General features: G+C 42.3%; 1 long non-coding RNA gene across 1 annotated transcript in view; it reads right to left on the bottom strand.

Moving 5' to 3' along the window:
- Positions 1 to 2,355: 2,355 nt before the first annotated feature.
- LOC125440313 overlaps positions 2,356 to 22,109 on the bottom strand; it is a 31,653-nt gene continuing 11,899 nt past the window's right edge. Inside the window, exons 3-5 of the long non-coding RNA XR_007245668.1 lie at positions 5,623 to 5,686; positions 4,541 to 4,674; positions 2,356 to 2,494 (exon numbers count right to left, since the gene is read on the bottom strand). This is a non-coding gene — a long non-coding RNA (uncharacterized LOC125440313). The remainder of the gene's footprint in view (positions 2,495 to 4,540; positions 4,675 to 5,622; positions 5,687 to 22,109) is intronic.

The following is a 22,109-nucleotide window of genomic DNA, read 5'->3' as shown; positions in this document are numbered from 1 at the left end:
AGTAATAGAATATTTGCCAACTGAACTATTCCCCATGACTGGACACTGCAAAATCAGCAAAGTACAGAGAAGCAGCCTTTTGTGATTCTGAGAGGTGTGCAACAGAGTCCCTGTGCATTTTAGGGCTTTTTCCCATATGATCTCTAATGTGAGAATCTGTGCAGTTACTCCAGTCTGCTCCCATTTAAACTGAAACAACTCTGCACAGGATCACACTGTGAAGTCATATTCATGTGCATATTATGTGAATATTTTTAACTTTGTAATTTCTTTAATGACTGGATTTGCAATCTCGGGGTTGGATCAATTTCTTGAGTTGTCTGCAATCAGGTGCACTCTGGCACATCAGTGAAGACCTTGCAGCATGTTCTAGGTTAGAATTAATGCCAGAACATTTGTGTGCTTGGGCATGTAGATTTAAAAAAATCAAAGAAATAAGCACAAGTAGCAAGGTGTGAGGCACGGAAATAGATTCAAAAATTAATGTTGGATAAATTCTCACTTTTTATGCAGGGCAACTAGGCCCAGAATAGGGGAAATGTGGAACCATGGAAGAACAGTAATTTCTGTACGCTTTAAAATCATTTTGAGGCAGGAAATAAACCATTTTTCTGTACAGTTGTGAATTGTTTCCGCCCAAAAATATTTTATTTGCAACCTCATCATGTTTTAAATGATTTCCCTTTGAAAACACTGCCATCCCTGCACTTCCTCATGGGTGCCATTTTGTAAGCTCACTTTTTACCATTCACCCATTTTTGGAACATTTTAGAGCATTTGAGCATAGTTTGTTCAACTAGGGGAGGCTAATTTTTGAAGGAGGGACTGTAGAAGGTACAGAGAATTGTAGCACCTGCTGTAAACACTGAAAAAGTGATACCACTTAACAAACTCAAAATAAAAGACAAAAATCACAAAATGGTGGCCAGGAATCATTTGGAGTAGATGAGTGTGGACATACATTTTTGTAAAGGGTGAGACTGAAAATGTTTTAGAAACTTTTGGGGGGATTTTTGTGGAAAGGCCCTAGAACATGGGACAGTATGCTCACTCTTAATTGTAATTTTACACGTGTGTACATTAGTGTCTCAAACCAGCTTATAGAATGCTCTTACATTCAATGAGACTTTAGCGGAAGAAAATGAGTTCATTAATTTTATTTTCCAAGCAGTTAAAGAAAATGGGTGATCTAAGGGTTACTGCAATGGTCCTCTGGACTAAAGGACATCGTTGGGATTCTTCTATGGCTGAGTCGTGAGAAAAACAACTGCTACAAGGCTATTGATAAGTTTATCATGGGTTGCTGAAAGGTGCAAAGAACTTTAGAAGATTATCCAGAGAGACAGGAGAAGTAGAGCTGGCTGTTCAAAGCTTCACAGCTGCCCTTCCTTTGAACTTGCCCTTCACCCTTGTGGAGTCAGCAGTGTTTGTGTGACCTAACATTTTTGTGAGCATCTTCCTCTTCATTATCATTATTGATTTTAGTAGTTACATCCGGACTTTATTTGTCACTCAAGAAATTAGGATGCTGTACATGAGCCAGGCCCATTTTTTAAACTTTACATTAGAGAAACTCTGATGAACAACATCAAGTCTGTATCAAAACTGAGCAGTAGTCCAGCTCTTCTTGGTCTATTCAGTGATCTGCGTCTCTGATTTGCAGCTAATTTTACAAGATGTCAACTCTGAGGAGAGGTGAGTTGAAGGGTGAGAATCTGCCTTATTCCCAGGTTCCCAAACTCAAGTGCTGCTGTTGAAATCCCTGTTTCTTTCTCTCTACACAATTGTTTCATCACTTAGTGTCAGTCAGTCAGTCAAGTATTTATTGTTTGAGCCATTGGCTATAACAACACAGAGATGCATGCAGTGGACAATTGGGGCAGATAGTATTCCTCTGGGAGTCAGAACTGACCCTCAATCAACAATTCCTACTTCATGTACTTTCCTTATTCTAGATAAGCAAATTCAGATGAAGTCACCAACCCCTGTGATGCCCTTTTCCCTTCAGGTAGGGTATAAATCCAAACTCTTCCTCTTCTTCATATGATAGAACCAGTAGTACAAGAAGGAAAGCAAGAGCTCAGCCAGAGGAGAAGCAGCCAAGCTACAGCAGACTTGGGAAGGGGGTGGAGCAGAATGGAAGCCAGCAATGAAGAGGGGAGGAGCCAGAGGCACAGCCAGTAGTCCGGGAATCCTTGCAGGTTCCCTTTTTGTATCTGCTGACTGTTATTGCTATCTAAGTTTAAAGATTCATATACTGAAATTGGCAACCAAAAATTGTCAATCATCATTTATTATTAAGTCAGCTATCAAAAAGCATTTAATTTGTGTTTCTGGAAACCCACCAATATTTTATTACAGTGTTGGCTATCTGTTCCACCAATTATGAGAGGGTTTATTTTGTCATTATTATTCTTTTCCTAGACCAAAGAGGAAATGTGGAAGGTTGCTAGATGTGATCATAGCAGTTGCAGGCAGACATCTATCTTGCAAACTGAAAAAAAAATCATTTGTTATCAAACTCTCTCTGTTTGTGGGAGGTGATATACAGTCTCAAGATCTCTGTCTATGACATACTGACAACCTTCCATTACTTGAAGCCTTTTTCAGACACCCTTGAAGACAACAGTGGCAAATTGATAGCAGCAGTCTGCCAGCAGGAAAGGAGCTACTTAATGCATTCCTTTCAGGTTTTGAAGAATGAAAGAGACTGTATGCAGAAGAGAGCTGGTTAGGAGGCTAGCTAGTTGTTGAGTGGGGTTGAATTGCCATTCCAGTGGGTGGGTTGGATAAGATATGCCCCCATGAACTCCCCACCCTGTGGAACCCCAGCTTCTTGCCACAGCCTTCTGCAATGGGATATGCATGGGCAAAAGCCACGTGGAATAGATTTTATAATAAGTAGGGGGATTAGGTGAGACTGAGTGACTGATTACACACGCGAGGTTCTTGCAACTTTAAAGAGAACTAGCTTGGGAGTCTTTGTTTTAGGGCATGTTTGGCATGATTACCCACTGCCCTGTTTGCAATGGGGCAGGCAGTACCCATTCTGTCAAAGTAGTGCGAACCTGCTGAATCCCACCACTGGTTTAAATTACAGGTGGAAAGGTACAGGCTGGTTATTAGGGAAAAAATAATAGTAAGGGCAGTTCAGCAGTGGATTTAACTGTCTAGGAAAGTTGTGAGGGAGGGGGGTGAGGGAGGGGAGGGGGCCCAGCATCTGGACATGGCCCACCCACCCAACCGGAAAGAGCGGAGGAGGGGGGAGGGGTGGCATGCAAGGGAAGGGAAGAAAGGGGTAGCATGCAAGGAAGGGAGAGGGAGGGCTTTTTGCTTGCATCCATGAGGGGTGATGTTTTGTGGACATGCGAGCTTTAATATTTAATGTAGTCTTTAATTTTTATCTTTAATCTTATAGGTTAATAGATCAATAGATCAATCTATTGATAGTTCAATATAGTGACATTAAAAAGGCAAACTATCAGAGGCAAAGCTACCAGGGGATGGTCGGGCATGCATTGCACCAGGCACGCACATGGGGGGCACGGAAAATCACCCCTTGCCCCTGCAGCACCCAAGGTTTCATGGAAAGTGTAGTTCCCACCAAGCCATTTTCAGCCTGAAGGGAACAGGCAACTTCTCCAGCCTGCACTGTTTTACTAAGGTAAGTGTGGGGTGTGGGGGCAGGGGCAGGGGCAGGGGCAGGGGCCGGGCACCGCGGGGGGGGGGGCAGAAAACACAGAGTGCGCACCAGGTGCAGTATGGCCCAGCTACCCCTCTGCGAACTATTAAAGGAAAATCTTGAGTATGGCATATGTACACTTTTCCTGAATACTGATTGTCTTTTATGGCAGGATGTGTGTGTGTGTGTGTGTGTGTGTGTGTGTGTGTGTGTGTGAGGGAATGTGAGGGAGGGGGAGTAATGGCAGTGTACAAACTGCAAAACCACATAAGGACAATGTGAGCTGTCATTTACTAAGCTTCCCAGGTTCACAGCTGTCTGCTCCTGATGTGCTGTAAACCCAAGCATCAAGACTTTTCCCGGTATGGTCTAGAATCACTGATTGCTTGTGTATAAAACTATGAGGCTGGAGATGTTTGTTGATCAAATGCAAGGGCAAATTGGATGACTAGTCTTATTATTTTTAAATTTTTAAGTAGTATTTTCGATTTATCAATATATCAATTTGGCTGTTTAATTTTTTTAATGTAAAGATCTAAAGATATGCAAGAGCTGGGAGGCCAAAGGCCATAAAAGTTATATGACAGGACAAGAAGATGGAAGGAGTCAGCAACAGGGGCAATGCAAGGGAGTGGGGGGCAGTAAGTCTAGGTGGGCTGGCTGAGGGTGGAGGGAAGAGGTCCAGGGCAAAGCTGTGCCCACTGGCAAATTTGTCCCACACTGGCAATGAAGCAAAAATAAAATCGTACTATAAGTGGATTAACTTATAAGTGGAAAGTGAAAGCAGGGCTAGAGGAAATAAGTCCATGCAAGAAATCTTACTACAGCAGACATTTGCCTCTACCATGCAGCAAATACCTTGTGTGTCATTGGTCAGTGAAAAAAGTGGCTGGATTTAACCCCCACATTATCCGGTTTCGAGTCCCTTGGAAGAAGGTTATGCAGAATGGCAGACACTTGATCTTCCAAACTAGTACTTCCAAATGTATAGTCTGGGGAGAGGAAGAAATAAGACCTTCTTTTATCTTCTGTGCAGGGAGAACTATAGAACATAACTACCTTGTAAATAGATCCTTTAAAAACCTGGGCTCCTGGAAAACATTTTGTTTATTGCTGCAGCTAACTCCCTTTCTTCACCATTATTTCCAAACCCATTCTCACATTATAGGAATGCCAAGAGATAAATAAAAGCTCAAACTGCTCTATAGAAATATAAATTCAATGAAGAAATGGCCTCTGAGACAGCAGTGAATTATTCATTCTCATTCCTCTCTTATTTCCTGTTACTGATTAATTCCTTTGGGTGCAGCTGCTTAAGTCTCCAGCAGTGGGACCACAGTTGTGCTTGTAGACAACTATGTGCCTTGTGTTTTCCAACTGCACTCACTGTGTTAATTTATACTTCTGCTTTTTTTTTTAAGATGGGGAAAAAACAAATGAAAAGATATAACAGGTGCCATATTGCTTTCGGAACATCCATTAACAGTGAGCACCATGAGAATATAGAAAGGAAAGAAAAATACAAAACAGATCCACCCAATTGCTCTTACAACCATAACAAGCCTCTATCACACACATATGTGTACCAAAAGAATTCTAATAGCACTTGAAGATGAACAGATTTATTGTGACATAAACCAGCAAGAACTACCGTCTACTTTATCAGATGAGTGGTAGTCCCCAAATGCCATAATAAGTCTGTTCTTTAAAAGGCCTGCAAGCCGACTCCTTAAGTTTAGCAGCAGCAGACTACAACTTTGAAATTTGCTAACTCACACATTTGCTTATTATTATTCCTCTTTTTCAACAATTCTGTGATTTTAAGGAGCCCAACTAGTATTTTACTTTCCACTCAGCACCATGTGGTGGTTGAGAGTGGACTGTAATCTGGAGAACCGGTTTTGATTCCCCACTCTTCCACAGGAGCAGCGGACTCTTACCTGGTGAACCAGGTTCGTTTCCCCACTCATCCACATGAAGCTTGCTGGGTGACCTTGGACTAGTCTGTTGAGAAAAGAGGAAGGCAAGGAGTTTGTAAGCCATTTCAAAACTCGTGGTTGAGAAAAGCAGGGTATAAATCTGAACTCTTCTTCTTCACTACATACCAGTAAACAGTGGTATGGGGAGGGCAGACAGGGGGCTGATTGAGCTGGTGGGAGGCCCACCACTTTTCCTGCCTTCTCTTCCCTCACCACTCACCTTTCACTTCTGCTGCCAGGCCAGTCTTTGCTTTGGTGTTTGGGGTGGAAGAGGATGGGGGAGTGGGAAGGGTGCTGCCTGGACTGGTGGGGAGGGTAGCTTGGCACCCATGCCCTATCAGGCCCAGCTTGGTGTTGGGGGGAGAGGGCATGTGGAGGAGTGGGGAGGCTTGGGCAGGGCCAGCAGGTCAGCTTGCTGTTTGTGGGCAGAGGGTAGAATGGAGAGACTTGGGGCTGGGGGAGGGTGAAATGGGGAAGTTTGGGGAGGGTCGAATAGGGAGCGGGGAGGCTTTGGGCCAGGCTGACAAGGCAACATACAGTAACCTGGCACTGCCCTTCCAACCCAGTTTGCTGTTTGGGGGCTGGGAAAATAGTTGGAATACAAGGGACTCACTTCCAATCAATAGGCACACAGTGAGTCCTGCATGCCCATTGGTTGGAAATGAGTCAAATTAGGATAGGTATTATATTGTGATGATGATAGTACCATCAGAAAAAGCTAATAGCTGAAGTCACATCTTGCATTCATCTTTGCATGCCTTTCTCCAGTGGGATCATCGTTTCGCTCATGGTGCCGTAGATAAAATCCACCTGACATTGGGTGGGAAGACTTCTTGATGTTGATTTTGATCTTACAAGGTGGGAGGAATGGCATTTTTTTTATAGTTCAAGCACCTTTTCAATAGTTCAATCACTCTGGAGGATTTAAAATTAAGTTATATGATCATTGCATTATGTTTTAGAAAACACATCCTGAAGAACCGCAAATATAAGGAGTTGCCTTGGGAGGATGGTTCTCTGGGTTTACTCTAATGGTGAGGCAAACCAATTTCCACAATTTTTATGTTTTTTATTATTCCAATTTTTCCAGACATCCATTGAGCAATTAGGACACAACCAAAACTTCAAACTCCCTCTCCCTAATATTTTGAGAGTTGTTAAAAAAAATCATAGAGCAATTTCCTGCTGAGCCCCTTCCAATCTTCCAAGCTGTGGATAAGAATGGGGCTGTGTAAATGAAAGCCACGATGTTGGTAAGTCTACTTATTATCAAATGAGAGCTTTTATAGAGACTTCATTTGTGTTCACTTTGGATTTAAAAGATTATTTCCATCCACTGGCAGCTTTTGGACATTATGTGATAACTATAAACAGTGTGCAGATGTGAAGAGCAATTGCCAGAAGTCTAAAAACAAAACAAGAAAAAAAATTCTCCTCAAACAGTAGAAGCTGGTCTTGTCTAGTTTGATCAGGAGGAGGTTGACAGTAGACCAGCAGGAAAGATCCATTTTTTTTCTGACAGGGAATATATTCGTTTGAAAACTCTTTCTATTTATGATCCTTTGAAACACATACACACAGCTGTAGCCAAGAAGTTTTGTGTCTATAGAGAAAGACACTGATGGGTGAGTGTGACTGAGTAAAAGTGGAAAAAGAAGCAAGCACCCTGTTGGTCTACAGTCCAGAAAGAAATCACCCACCATTGCTAGTACTGCTCCAACATAGCTGTGCTACAACAGCCACTCCGACCCAGAAAGTTCTGCCTTCATAAACTGTCATTTGCTTATGCATTTTCCTGATATGAAAGATTTCACTGGATGATATGTGTGCAATAGCAGAAAGGATCTCTTTGTCTTATTGTTGTGTTACAATTTTAGTATGTCATTTGTTTGTAGTTCTGTTAGCTTCTTTGAATATTGCTTTGCAGAAGAAAAGCAGCATGACAGCATTAAAATAAATAGAACATGGATTCCTGAACACAGTTGGGCTACCTGGCTCTATATGGACATCAATCAACCAGATTCTGGAACAACTCTTTGTCCTATCTCATTTCTGACAGTTTCAGACCTGTAGGGACGAAAGTTCAGTTGGATAGAACAGAATGTGAAGGAAAGATAAGTAAAAGGTATCAGGAGACATCTGTCAGGATCCAACAGTTTTAATGGCCACAAAGCTTTTTGTGAACAAAGGTTCTCCACCACAACAGTGCTGTGGAATATGCTGCCCGTGTTCTAGATCATAAGAACTGGATTCACTTCCTCCCCACTTCCTCCCCACATTATTGCCATTCTGAAATTGTAAACAGCTTTGAGTGCCAAGAAAAGGCAGGAATGTTATCTCCCAGAGAGGCAGCAATTCCTCACAGACAATCACACAAACAGAAATGTGATCTATGAAGAAATAAATGTTATGCTTTCTTGGACCACTCAATTGCTGCTTGGAACAAGATATTAGTATTATTACACTTCAGTTTATAAAGTTAAAATTTATGCAGTTATTCATAATTTCACAAGAAACACTTCCTATAAAAGACAGCACTCATTTTATTTGTTGATTTGGATGTATTTGTTGATTTGCATGTATTTTAATACACAAGATAGATAGCAGCAGCCCTCATAGTTGTATCATAGTTGTATCAGTACCAAATGTTTGTTTTTCACTAGTAGAAGCAGGTATTTTACAGTAGGCATTTATACTATAACAGTCACTGTAACTAGGGAACACTGATGACTTGGATCCACACATATCGTTTCGCAAAAGTTTTACTTGTAACATTGCAAAGCCTGTCATTTTCATTCTGGAAGCAGACCAATTTTCACATACTTAATCTGGAAAGGCACAGTGGCAAAAGTCTTTACATTTAACATGAGGGAAAAAATGAACTCCTTCCAGTGGTTATTCCTTTCTTCAGAAGCTATTCTTTGGGGAACACAGCTAAACACTAAGGAACACATACATTTATTCTATGTAATTATGAATAGATAGTCTGGTACAGTGCAGAGGATTCTGGATACATTCCATTGCATTCAGTAATGCAAGTCTCACTTTTCAGGTAGCCTTTGTTTTTGAACAGCTTTGTATAATGGTACCCCTGTCTGACAATGAAGCTCCTAAACGTTTTGATTACTAATGCTGCTGATGCTGCTACAAGACCTTGCCAATCCATTGCCACTTATCACATGGGACATAAAAAGATGAGAGAAACAAACCAGAAGGTAACAATAGAAATAAATGTCTAGAAGCTATACAGTTTCAATAACTCCTGCAGGTTGTTCCTGTCAAATGCTTTGTCCCTGTATCAGGTCTTTGAAAAGACTGAGATATTGCAAGAAGCACATTGCAATATCTCAATGTCTATTTATACTTTTCTGGACCAAGCTGATCCTTGTTCAGGGAACCAGTTTGACTAGTCACCAGTCACAGAATTAACAGGGTTGCACTCTCACATCCATCTCCTGTTACATGTCATCCTCGACAGTGACCAAGGTTGTTTCAGTCCCATAACCAGGTCTGAAATCAGATTGGAATGGATTCAAATGATCCACTTTGCTCAGGAATCCCTGAGGTTGGTTGATCAGCACTCATTCAATCATCTTGTTCAAAAATGGCACGTTTGGGATTAGATGGTAGTTATTCAGCTGTCCTGGATACAGATTAGGTTTCTTTAGGGGTTGACACACCACATCGCATTTCAAGCAGAAACAAGTTCCCCGTTTCCCAAGGAGGCATTTACTATCTCCCAGACACAATCCACCCACCTCTCCTTACAGATTTAAGGAGCTAGAAGGCGGCAAGGGATGTGCCAACAGATGGTAAGTCTCAAACTTTCAAAAATCTTGTCCATATCTTCAGACTGCACAAAGGTATTCCACTCAACTGGAGAAATTGGCCCCCTGGATCCTATTGCAGCTAATGTAGATTTCAAATTGTAATATATGCAGGATACTTTATATGCAATATATTTTATCCACCAAGTGCTAAACAAAATTATTGCAGAGGGCTGCAGAGCAGTTTACCTCCTCCTGTTGGTTGGATGCCAATAGGTCTTTGACCACCCAGAAGAGTTCTGCCAGTGTACACTGGGTGGATTCAAAGGTGGAGAAATATGGTTTCTTTGCCACAGAGTATAATTCAAAATGAGCCCTAGCCTGGCTGCCTGGGCCTTGTTGAATTCATCTTGAGTTTCTCCATTGTGGCTCTAGCCCTGTCTCCTATCTTTTAATTGCCCACAGCTTCTCAGTAAACCCAGGCTGCCTGGGTTCTCAGATCTGAGAGAAAGTACCTAGGAGTGATTTGGTCAGTTGCCCAGGCCATTTTCCAATTCCAGAGGCCTTCCAGGTAATTAACAGGAGTACCTATCAATTCAGCAGCAAAAACCCCTAATGCCATCTGAAAACCTATTCGATCCATCAGGCTATGGGAGCAGATAATCTCAATTGAGACAAATTCACCAGAGACAGCATCTGTTTTATAAATGTAGCTTAACTGTGGTATAAGAAAGTTAGGGGAAAATACAGCCAACTCTTCACTGCATATCCAAATCCAGTGTGTGTGGAAGGGAGCAAAAGATATGTGCATCTAAAATATGCATCTGAAATTATTATTTGAAGTAGTAAACTGTTTTAATTTCTATTTTTTTTGTTGTCTTCTGCTTTATCCCTCTCCAAAGTCTACCTTCGATAAATAACGGCACTTGAATCAACAAGGCCTGTAATTGCGACAGAGGGCAGGGCACGTGGTGAACTCTGGGTAAGGAACATGTGTGACCCTGGGCAGCCAAACAACTGAGCCTGACCACCCGGCAATGTCATGCGTCACGCATGGGGCAATGGGTGGAGCACACTCCCTATATATTAGGCAGCACATGGTTGCTTCAGCCTCTTTTGGCACCTTTAGCAAACTGACCCACCCTCCCTCCCTTTTTAGGGACAGGGTTTTCAATGGTGCTGCTATTCAGTTGCAGTCCTGGCGGCTTGGGCAGAGGAGTTCATCCTGTTGGGGAGGCCGAAATCACATGACAGACCTCCCCACGGTTGGAGGCCTCCAACGGAGGCTTGGGGTCGGTCGGGCTCATGGAGAATGCTGCGGAGACCTCTGCAGGCGAGCCTGACACCCCAGCAGTTAGGGGGCCTCAAAGGGCGAACCCCCGATGGCCTGGTACCTCTCTGTCCTCCCCAATTGGGATTGGGGCTGTTGCTGTCCGGCTGTAAGATGCGCTCCTCTTGCTCGCCCAGCTTCAGCATTAATAAAGGGCTGTGGCCCAATTTAATCCAGAACATGTCCTGTGGTTATTTACCTAAGAAAGATCTGCACATCTGCCCACAAATCTTAAGCATCAAGAATATTGTTAGACACCATAAAATATAAGTGTATAAAACAAATAGCCGTGTTACTGGAAAGTTGTCCTTATTTATTTTCGCCCTGAATTGCTGTTGTGAAGGGGAATCCCAGTTCATATTTAATTAAACTGTATGTTCTTCTTCCAAAGAGCACTCATGGGTAAAGTGCCGAGGAAACAGAGGATCTGCAGACTGCTTTGCATAAAACATCCATAACTGAATATTGGAAAGGCTCAAATGCCAAATGACTGTTACTGAGTAAATGTTAATTGGTGTTTTTGCCAAAGTTTCTTTTGTCTTAAAGGGTCACAGGGGCTTTACAGGTGTAATTGTCATAGCACTGGAATCATTCGTAAATAAAACTTCATCAAACCCTTCAATAAATCCATCCAAAATTAATGGAAGCTGCATTAACCTAATTCTTTTCTCCACAGCGGTTTGGGGATTGCTTCCATAGTTTGCAGTCTTAAATATCACAGTGCATTTTGAAATCTTTATGAAAATGATGTTCCAAGAAGGGTAACAGGAGATTTACTATATACTTACATTGTTAAGTATACAAGATCACAATGAAAGTTTATCTGTTGGCCAACATAAAAAGACAACATTCCGAGTCCTCTTAAGGACAGCAGTACATGCTCCTGATAACCAAGGAAGACCAAAGACTGAAAACCAAGTCAGACATTGCTGTGAATGACCCTGTCTCCTTCTCAGTTTCTAACAAGTTTCTCTCAGAACCTTTCTGCATAGATTCCATACATGAGGGTTTCATTCTTAAGTCTAATACACACAGAAAAATAAAAAAAATCTTTGAGTATCCCACACAGATGGAAGAAGTCAACTGATTTGTGTGACTTTCCAACACTTGATTCTCTCTACCCTTAGAAGTGTGGTATGAGAGGTTATAAGAATATGGGAAGATGTTTTGGTTCCAAACAGCAAATAACAGAAAATAATGGAATTAGATTTACACAAGAAGGAAGGCTGATCAATGTGGCACATCTGCCCAGATTTTATCTCAGGCAAGAAGGGGGAATCTGTGAATGGATAAGGAATTGTTCTATATAATCATGTTTATTATCTAATTACTATTGAGTGATATGCATCACTTCCTGCTCAACCATGAAGGATGGCACTTGCTAAGCCTAATCTCTGCTTAGCTGCACACTTTTTTTCCTACATGTGCACAGTATAGTTCTTGTGCCTTTTGATGTGACCATTTTTATTCTGCCTGGGTTTTTTTTTTTGCCTAGCTTTACCATTGGTTTCATGTCCGCAGTCTCCCTGTACAAGACAAGAAACAGCAGTACATAGATTCAACTAGATTTTTATTCTTGGCTGATCTATAGAATTAAAACATCAATCATAAGTACAGATATGGGGATTAGCAAATTAGGAATGAAAGAAAGAGACAGCGGGCTGGATCCAGTGCAAGATTTCTACAACTGTTGTGCAAGTGGGAATGAGAGAAAAAAGATCATAGCAGCCACTTACACTAACTCAAACACTGCATTCCTATTTGCCTTTCTGCTCTCACAAGATATTGTGCAACCAGTTTCTGGGCACTATAAGGTCTGGGAGCAAAGTTGTAGGTAATGCACAAGATATTGTGTAAGTGGACCTGCTCTTAGGGCCAAACAAAATAATACTTTTTTAAAAAAAATGGGTCTAGCTTCTTTGGAGACAACTTGTGTTCCTTGCAGGCACACAACAGCTGCCAGGAATGGCTTTTTAAAAAAAGTGCACAAATGGGCATAAAAATGCTGTGGGTGAGGAAGGGCCCCTGCCAACCCACACGTGGTTATCCTGTGTGAAAACCACACTGGAGGAAGTTATCTCCCCAATATTGCTGTTCAGTTTGTACAGATACTTTGAGTGAGAAGTAAAATCAGGGAAATAACACTCTGTCAAGTGTGGTCTTTGCATATCAAAGTGGTTAGGGGAGAAGGAGAGGCAGGAGCTCCCCCCCCTGCCCTGAAGCACTGCTCTGAGCCCATTTGAGCTTCTTTTTTTCTATTAGAAGCTGTTCCCTGAAACTGCTGCGAGGAACATGAGTTGGGTCCGAGGAACCTGGAACCAACTCTTTAAAACAGTAATTTTAAATTTGACCCTAAGTCCATCTATATTTCCACTTGCGCATTGCTGCATCCTGGCCAGAAATTCAAAGCACTAATAGTGTTACCGTACCCTAGTGAAGGGAGAGAGGAGGAAGCTGAGTGGGAAGAGAAGCAAGGAGCAATGCAGAAAAAGAGTGAGAGTACAAGAGATTATAACTACCAATCATGGAATCCAGTGAGAATACATATAAGTATAAGGGGCAGCAAGTGTATCCAGAGGAATAACAGCAGGGTCACAGGTTCAGTATCAGGCGGGGCTTCACGTAACTTCACAAAACCAGGCTTTCGGTGAGTCTGGCCATGGATTGGCTGCCCCCTTGTGAGGCCCTGCCATAGTTTGATATCTCTGGCAGTGCCCGCACTGGCTTCATCTTTGGGCGTTGCCAGCCCCTCCCAGTCTTAAGACCAGCCTTAAGACCAGGTGCCACCAATATGGGTTAGACTGTTATTATTGGAATTGATATGCTGCATATTGAACTTTAAATGTTTTTAGATGTTTTTAAGTAATGTATTGGTCTTTATTGTATTGTGAACCGCCTAGAGCCTTTTGGGGATGAGGCAGTCTACGAAATCTAATAAATAATAATTATTATTATAACACAAGAAGTTTGGGGGAAGCTGGCCTAAGCCAACTTTGGGGCAATGTTTTAAGGTTGATTGGGCAAGTGGGTGGGACAAGAAAAATTATTCTGCCTTATTCTGCTAAGCAGTTCCATTTTCATGTAGTTAGGTATGGTCTCTCATTTCCCCTTCCAATCCTACCTGGCCAACGATTTTACCTTTCTGCTTTGTTATGTGCAACATGGAAGGATAAAGTCACCACAATTGTCCTAATATGGAAAATCTCAGGTGACATGCTAACAATTAGTATTTGTAGTAATTGTCTGTATAAAAGTATTTAGCCACAACAAGTAATTATGAATCAGGTCAATGCGAAATTGTTGGCTGAATTACACAGAGTTCAAGAGCAAATTCACTGAACAGCATGCTGTATGAAATTTCTCAGTACAGGTCGCCCCTCGGTTGTAGTCAGAATTCCCTAAATCAGTGCCTAAAATAATAGAATGGAGTTGTGGCCTAGATTTTAAATAAGCAGGAAGAAAATCCACAGCTATATTCTATTTTTAACATGCTTTCCCTCAGGACAGATTGCACCCTGGTTTCCTCACGCAGTGAAAGGGAGGGTAGCCATTCCAGGATGACAAGCATAACAAACTATCAGCAGCACATGAAACATTTTCACAGCTGGGAGCCATCTGGAATGTGTCCTCCAATGCCTTTCATTGTCTCCTAATTGCATCTGTATGAAAAGTGGAAAGGGACATTCCTACTGGGGAAATCTTAGCACAGCTAGTCACACAGTCCAGCCAGTTTTGAGACACTGATTACAACCTGTAATTTTTAGCAGGGTGCAGCCGGAGAGTCTGTTTGTAAGATTTGTAAGATCATATAGTACAGCGAGGCAGCGAGTACAACTGTTTGTAAGATCATATAGTACAGCGAGGCAGCTAAATATCAGCAGCTATAATAGAGAGAAGCCCACTGAAAACTGTCTGCTTGGACTCTCTTCTCATTTTGCCATGTATTATGCAGGGTGTCTATACCCAGTTTATGTGTGGCCACATTTTTGAGAATGATAGTGCAAATAAGTGATCATGTTCTACTAAAGATTCATTAATATTATGTGTAAAGATGCTGGAACACACAATTTTGTACGCTTCATTTAATATCTGAATTGCATAAATAAATGCTAATCATTGTTTGGAACAAATAATTTAACCTTAGCAGACTGACACCCTTCTAAGTCCACTGAAGTCAATGGTTTTAGAAAGGTATAACTGCTTAAGACTGCAGTATAAAAACACTATAATCTCTCTGGCCCTTTCCGCACGGGCCAAAAGTGGCAGTGGTGGGCTGATAAAACAGCGTTTTGGCGGGGACTGCTCGCACAGGTGCCGCTGCCTAATGGCTGCAGCGGCTCCCGGCTCCCGCCAAAATGGTGTTTTTGAATCTCGCTCAGGGAGCAAGGTATTTTGGAAACACCGGCTTCCATTCGGTGCCATGCAAATGGCGCCGGGGGGAAGCCGACATTTCTCTCCCAGCCCTCCCAAATGCTCCTTACCTCCAGTCGCTGTCTACTGCATTGTGCAGGCCAGGAGACATGCCCCCGGCCTCATTCTCCAGCGTTGTCGCTCTGGCAAGGAGGGGCATGTCCCCTGGCCTCCACAATGCAAAAGAAGGCGACCGGAGGTAAGGAGCGTTTGGGAGTGGCGCAGCCTGTGCAAAGGCTGCACCGCCTCCGCTGCTTCCAGCGGGACCGTCCATGCAAACGGTCCTGCGGGGGTGCGCCGGCATAAACTATGCCGACGGACCCCCCCCCCAGTGCCCGTGTGGAAAGGGCCTCTGAGTCTTCTGGAAATCTGGTTTGCAATGCCTCTGTGTATGTATTAAAGGAAGAAAAACACTTGTTTTCTTTTTCATTTCCCATGTTGTCATTGGTTCACCTCCTTTTACTTTCTGTTTGTGATCTTCTGTTGCTTTCATGGCAGTATATACAATTTTTACATTATTTATTCCCAGCTGAGCCAAGAAAGAGAAACATGTGGAAAGAAAAATGCACAGGTCTCTTCCTCACAAAGGAGAAACTAAATCAAAACAGGATAGCTCATATAATCAGTCAGGTCCTAGTTTTGGTATCCCCATATTCATGTTCCTTTTTGCTTCCATGTTAAGTTTCCAAACTAGGTTATTAAGATTATTGCTCTTCTGTCCATTTCAGAGAGTAATTCTATATACCATGATTCTCACCATCATAATTTCCACATGCTCTTTAACGGATCACAGATGATGGACAGCATTGTTATTCATGAAAAATCCAATCTGGAGTTGCATACCACTGAATAGTCAAGCTGAACCCCCTGGAAAGGAAACCTAAACCTAGTTTCTAATACCTTAATTGGCCTATTTGTTTAACATTTCTGTAGTCATTAGCTATGGTTTTACATGAACACATACTGAACTACTGAATCAGACTATTGCTCTATCAGGGTTAGTATTGCCTACTCTTACTGGCAGCATCTTTCTAGGATTTCTGACAAAGGTCTCTCACATCACCTGCATCCTTTTCTTTTAGCTACTAATCCCAGGAATCTGGGACCTTCTCCACACCATGTCGATAATCTACCACAAAGTCACCTTCCTCTGTGTCCTAAATTTTCTGTTTTCTATGACAATCAAATAATATATTTTTAATAATATATTTTTTCTATGACAATCAAATAATATATTTATAAGAAACTCAGGAGACATAGAATAAGTCCTAGGTTGCAAATACTAGACAAATTAATTCTGCCACACATGAATTCTCCTCAGGAGACATACAAGAATATTCTGCCTTCCTTTTTTTCCTGAGTAAAAACATTGGGAGGGAATTCAAATATAACATAAATACAAAGAAAATCAATTGTTCATTTTCTCTCCTTTTGGTAAGCTCCCAGGACCATATCCATATTCTAGTATGCAGTATCTGCATGAGATTGCTTATTTGTCAATAATTCATATTTTGGAGTAGAGTCTGTGTTAAACAGGGATTACAGGATTACATAAGACTGCCTCTTAAGGCAGGTCAAGAGGTTCAGCATCAGAACAGAATTTAATTAGCAGTTCCTAAAAAGCTCTCTCTTGAAATGGGAGCTTTCCCTGAGGGATACACAAATGGTTTGATGGAGCTTGGTAAACTTACCATGACAGGGAAAAAAGTCTGAAAAAGAACTCAATGACTCATATTTATATTCTACCCTTTCTTTGGGAACTACAACATTTCTGTCAGCTTAGATTGAGGGAGAGGGCCTAAGTTACGCGTATGTATTGAAAGACCCTAGCTAAGATGTAGGTAGCATGTTCATTCATACATGTGGGATGCCTTTTTATTGTTAACTACAAAAGGGGAAGTGGGATACTATTTCCTTCAGTCAAAAAAAAGGGCTTGAATTTAGGCCTCAAGGCTAAATTAGTTGGCTGTTGTGGTGTCCCTAATTTCTGACAGCCAATGATGGTTTTGAAGACAACACTGTAAATGAAGATGGTTATCTGAGAAAACCCTGACTTTCTCCTCAATGTTTTCAGGACCTCAGAACACATTATCTCTACCCATAAAATAGATTAGAGAGTCGTAAACCAAATATACTTTCTTATAATGATTATTGTGTGTGTGTGAGGGGGGGGGGGATTTTCAGTTATCATATACTGCAACTGAAGTGAAAGAAACATAGGGGTTATTTTCCTAATGTTTGCACCTTTAGTCCTGAGATGAATACCTTTCAGGAGATAGAGAAAACAATATCCTTAAGACGTGTTTTGATAGGCAGCTGCTGACACATTTTTTTAGTCCTGGCTTCCAGACCTACATCTCCCCATAACTCTGCCAGTAACAAAACATCTGTCTTTATTGCACTTATTGACATTGTGCTTTCCTTTTTTCTGGCAGATTAGTTGTACCCAAAGAGGAAATCCTTAGGCTTTTAAAAGTAAAGTAACTGTACAAATAGGAGTGTAGATGGTGGTGGATTCCACGCAGGCCAAATATCACAGATATAGGGCAGCATATAAACCATTTTTGTGAGGGACTTTGCACAGGTCCCATCCAGTGGTGGGATTCAAATAATTTAACAACCAGTTACGGTGGTGGGATTCAAATAATTTAACAGCTGGTTGTTTACAAGCACCATTTTAACAACCGGTTCTGCTGAAGTGGTGTGAACCTGATGAATCCCACCACTGGTCCCATCCCCAAAATGAGTCTGAACCACTTTAGTTCTCTCACTCCAGGATATTTGAAAATTGCTAAACTAGCAATTGGAAAATCCCAGGTGTGAGATGCTTGTTAGGGCTCGCAACCTTAAACCAAGAAATGGACTCTGAAGTATTGATAAGTAGCATTCATTGAAAAGGTATCAAAGTACCATACTTGGCAAAGTCAGTTCTGACAAAGCTGGCATTCAAAGTACCCTTTATCCCCTGTTGAAAGACCCCCTCCCATTTTCCCAAGAGGTTGTGAAAAACAGTTCAGTAACACTTATTTAGCATTTACAGAACAAATTAAGAAAACAAGATATAATACAAGGTTAGACTTGGCAAAAACATTGAAAGTAATTTCTGTACGCACAAAACTTTCAAAAGAAATTTGCGGGTGGATTGGTGGCCCTCCCGCTCGGACATGCTTCCCCCAAAGAAACTACCGACACAATTTTAAAGTGGATAAGTAAATGGCCATAGCCAAAGAACTTTATTAACAGAAAGCATAGGAAGTATAGATGGCGCAGCATGGGGGGTGATCCAAGCCTCTGGGCAGCACAAGTGCTGACCCCAGGGCAAACGGATTCCTCAGCCCGGTGCTGGAGGGATAAAACAGGCGAAAGATTGGAGTGAGACAATGTCCAGTCCAGCGAAATGCCCATGACTGGAGGCCCCATCCAACTTACGCTAAGGGAGCAAACTTCTCAGCCCCCCGCGGGGCGTCCCTTCCTTGAGCTTGCTCCACCCCCACCTCTTAAGGAGGTGTGCCAAAACAGGGGAGCTCCCCCAGCTCCCCTTTCCATCAGATCATCCCCCATGCGCAACCCGGCAATGGCTATGACAAAACAAGTAAACTACAACCCAACAAAGCAGGGACCGGGTGGGAGGGAAAACCGTCTTCTTGCCAGGCTCCGAATGGGGCCTGGCCATGAGGCAGGGCCTTTTAAAGGCTCTGCCCTGCCCCTTTGACTGACGCTCTCTCGCTTGACGCGAGAGCCGCCAGTCACAGCGACAACCGCTCGGCTGGCCCTCCCAACAGGCCAGCCGACGTCGCTGCCGCCAACCGCGCATGCGCCCGACCCAGCGCGCATGCGCAGAAGCCTTCCGCCGACCGGCCGCATCGACAGCCGGGCAGCAGCTTCCCTCCTCGGGCCCCACCCCCGCAATGGCGGCCGTGGTAAGGCGCGGCCGCGCTTTAGCTACAGCTTCAGATATCTCAACTTCTGAGCTACTAAGCAGATTAATCATTTTTATATTGTCAGAAAAGGTCTCAAACTCAACTGGAAACAGTGTAGCAAAATCAGGCCTAATATTATTATATCTAGAAGAAAAGTAATGTGATCAAGGGAGTCGACTACTGATGAGCAATGAGGAATTGATATTCCAGCTCAAACAATCTGCGTTTTAATTGTTGGGATATTTCTGAAGCAGTAAGCATGAGTAAGGAATCCCATGCAAAACCCAGGGATGAAGTCTTGGCTTCAATGCAAGACCACCAATCAGAAGCCCTTCGGGGATCGGGCGGTATAGAAATTGAACGAATGAATAAATGAATGAATGAATGAATGAATGAATGAATGAATGAATGAATGAATAAATAAATAAATAAATAAATAAATAAATAAATAAAATAAGCTTGAAGGTTGTGCATTGCAAGTGACGTCAAACTGTGAGGATCTGAGTGGAAGCAAAGGAGCAGCCAAAATTTAAAGGTTGTGACCCAGATTCTAAGAAATGCTGTCCCGCCTCTAAACAAAGAACAGCATACAGGACACATTGAGGGGCTCCAAAAATTTTGTAAAGGAAACCAGACTAGATGCATTCAAGAGAGGGCTACCATGTATGGATCCATATTGGGAAAAACAGTCTTTGGAGCTGAGGCGCCCCAAGGTTGGCAGCAGATAGCAAGAGAAAGCTTCCTACCCTACAAAATAACAGATGTAATACAGTTCTCATGGGACAAAGGTACCAGGGGAAGCCTAGTTGTCTACAAAGCGTGTGAAGCCATAAAGTAGAGATCAAGGAAAGAATACACAATGGCAGTAGATACATATAGCAGGTTGGTTACATATATCTTTCTAGCAGCATTAATTTGCTATTTTAAGCAGTTACACTGACTTGTGAATGTATCTCAATCACCTAGATAGCATCCCCCTGACACTGCTCCTGCCAAACTCCCAGGCAGAAGATGCTTTTGTTTCTCATGTCCTCTGAATTGGAGCTTCCATTGGGGGCCATCATTGCAGGAGGCACTAATGATGCTAAAATTACAGCAGAGTGGGTGCTGCCTGTAAAGAACCTCCAGGTTTCAAGCAAAGTGGACCAAGATGTCAAATGTGATGGGCCGCTGAATAAGCTGACTCTAGCTCTTTATTTTCCTACCCACAGTACTAGCAAAGAACAAGAAAGTCCCACCCCACTCCACCCTACCCCACACAGGTGGGTGCAAAGGAAAACAGGTGATCTCTATAGCTTGTCTACAAAAGTAATTGGCTGGGAGTGCTCCATAAGCCTCTCTTGCAAGGATCTCATTGGAAGGGAGAAATAACAATGCCCAGGAAATCAGTGGAATCAAAGAAAAACCCAAATGATGCTGCTTTGCTGGTAAGCACTCAAACTAAAAATAAATACAGACTGTCTGGGGAAGCTTTTCGTTGTTGTTGTTATACCCACAACCTTGTATTTTTACTACCATTCTGGGAAATCACTGTACTGACCTGGATCAGCAATTTCCATGCGTATCTTTGACTCAGCAATTTCATTATGCATGCCCCTATACCAAACCACAGAACTCCAAACACAAGTCCTTCCTGCTACCTTTTATAAAGGCTGCTGAAAGTTTGGAGCCAAAGAAAGCAAGGAAGACCAAGTGGACAAGGATCAACTTATGGTCCATGGCATTGTAGAGTTTGAGGAAGATGGTAAAAGCCTTCATTCTTGGCAGACACTGATAATAACGTTTTTGTTGGTGGAGGAAATCAAGGTAATTTCTGCCAGTTTCATCCTTCCACTGTAGCTATTACCCCTCCATGCCCTGTTCTTGTAGATCTACTGGCTTCCAGCAGCATAATCTTCAGGAGCACAGAAAGCTGCCGTATTATGCTGCTGGGAGTTGAAGAAGTTTAATCTTAAAAGACTTTGCTTGAACTATTTGCAGTGTAATCCTAAGCACACATACTCAGAAGTAAATTCCATTGAGTTCAATAACAGTCACTTTCAAGTAAGTGTGCAAAGATCCAAGTAAGTATCCAAGACAAAGCCTCTGACATCTTTATCTTACTTTTATGAAAGTCAGTGTGGGAAAATGTGCCTTCAGGAGGAGCGAACCTGATCATTGAAATCCATGGGGGATTTTTTCTCACTTGTACTCAACTGTTCTCCCCCCTAATTCAGACAGGCACTGACCTGAAGCCAGATCAGAGTTCTCTATCTGTTTCTCAACTCATATCATTTTAATTCCATGTGTAACTAATGGAGTAGATAGAACTTACTGGCTCCCAGGGAACCATTCTCAATCTTGCTGTCAAGCCTAGTTCATGTACATGATATGACAGTCTTTGCTAAAAGGTCTTTATCTGACTGTATTTACTTCATAATACATAACAGCATTTTTCTCCTCCCCCCCCCCCCCCCTTCCTCGCTCTCCATCTCAGACTATACATCAATGTTGTAGTTTCTGACTGCCCATTTCTGGTGAATACTAGCAGATGCTGCCAAGAATTCTCTACCTGGCCATGTTTGTTGGGTATTTTAAAAAGCTTCAGATCTAACTGTTTGGGATTTGACAGCAACATTCAATCCACCAGCATTCCAGTGTGGGAATGTTATTCTCCACAGCCACAGGTTTACACCACCTAAAGTGTGACATAAGCCTGTTAGGCTATGGAATGATTTGGGCAACAGGAGGGTTTAAAAATTTTCCTACTTTCTGCACTGCCCAACATCTCTTTGGAGGTGACTAAGGCCCTTTCCACACAGGCCAATAAATTTGGGACAACAACAGGTTTAATCCAGTGTGTGTGTGTGTTGGGGAGAGGATTTGCATGGTTCCCGCTCCTAAACCAGGCCTGCACTGTGTTTCTCCCCCCCCCCAATCAGAGATTTTTGTGATTCTTTTGTTTTAACACCCACCACAGCCGAGCGAACGGCTATGGCTGTGAGATGCATTTGAACAAGAGAATTGTGAAAATTATGATTG

This window comes from Sphaerodactylus townsendi, linkage group LG10 (genome assembly GCF_021028975.2).
Source record: "Sphaerodactylus townsendi isolate TG3544 linkage group LG10, MPM_Stown_v2.3, whole genome shotgun sequence".
Taxonomy (NCBI): Eukaryota; Metazoa; Chordata; class Lepidosauria; order Squamata; family Sphaerodactylidae; genus Sphaerodactylus; species Sphaerodactylus townsendi.
This window is presented reverse-complemented; position numbering and strand designations above follow the sequence as displayed.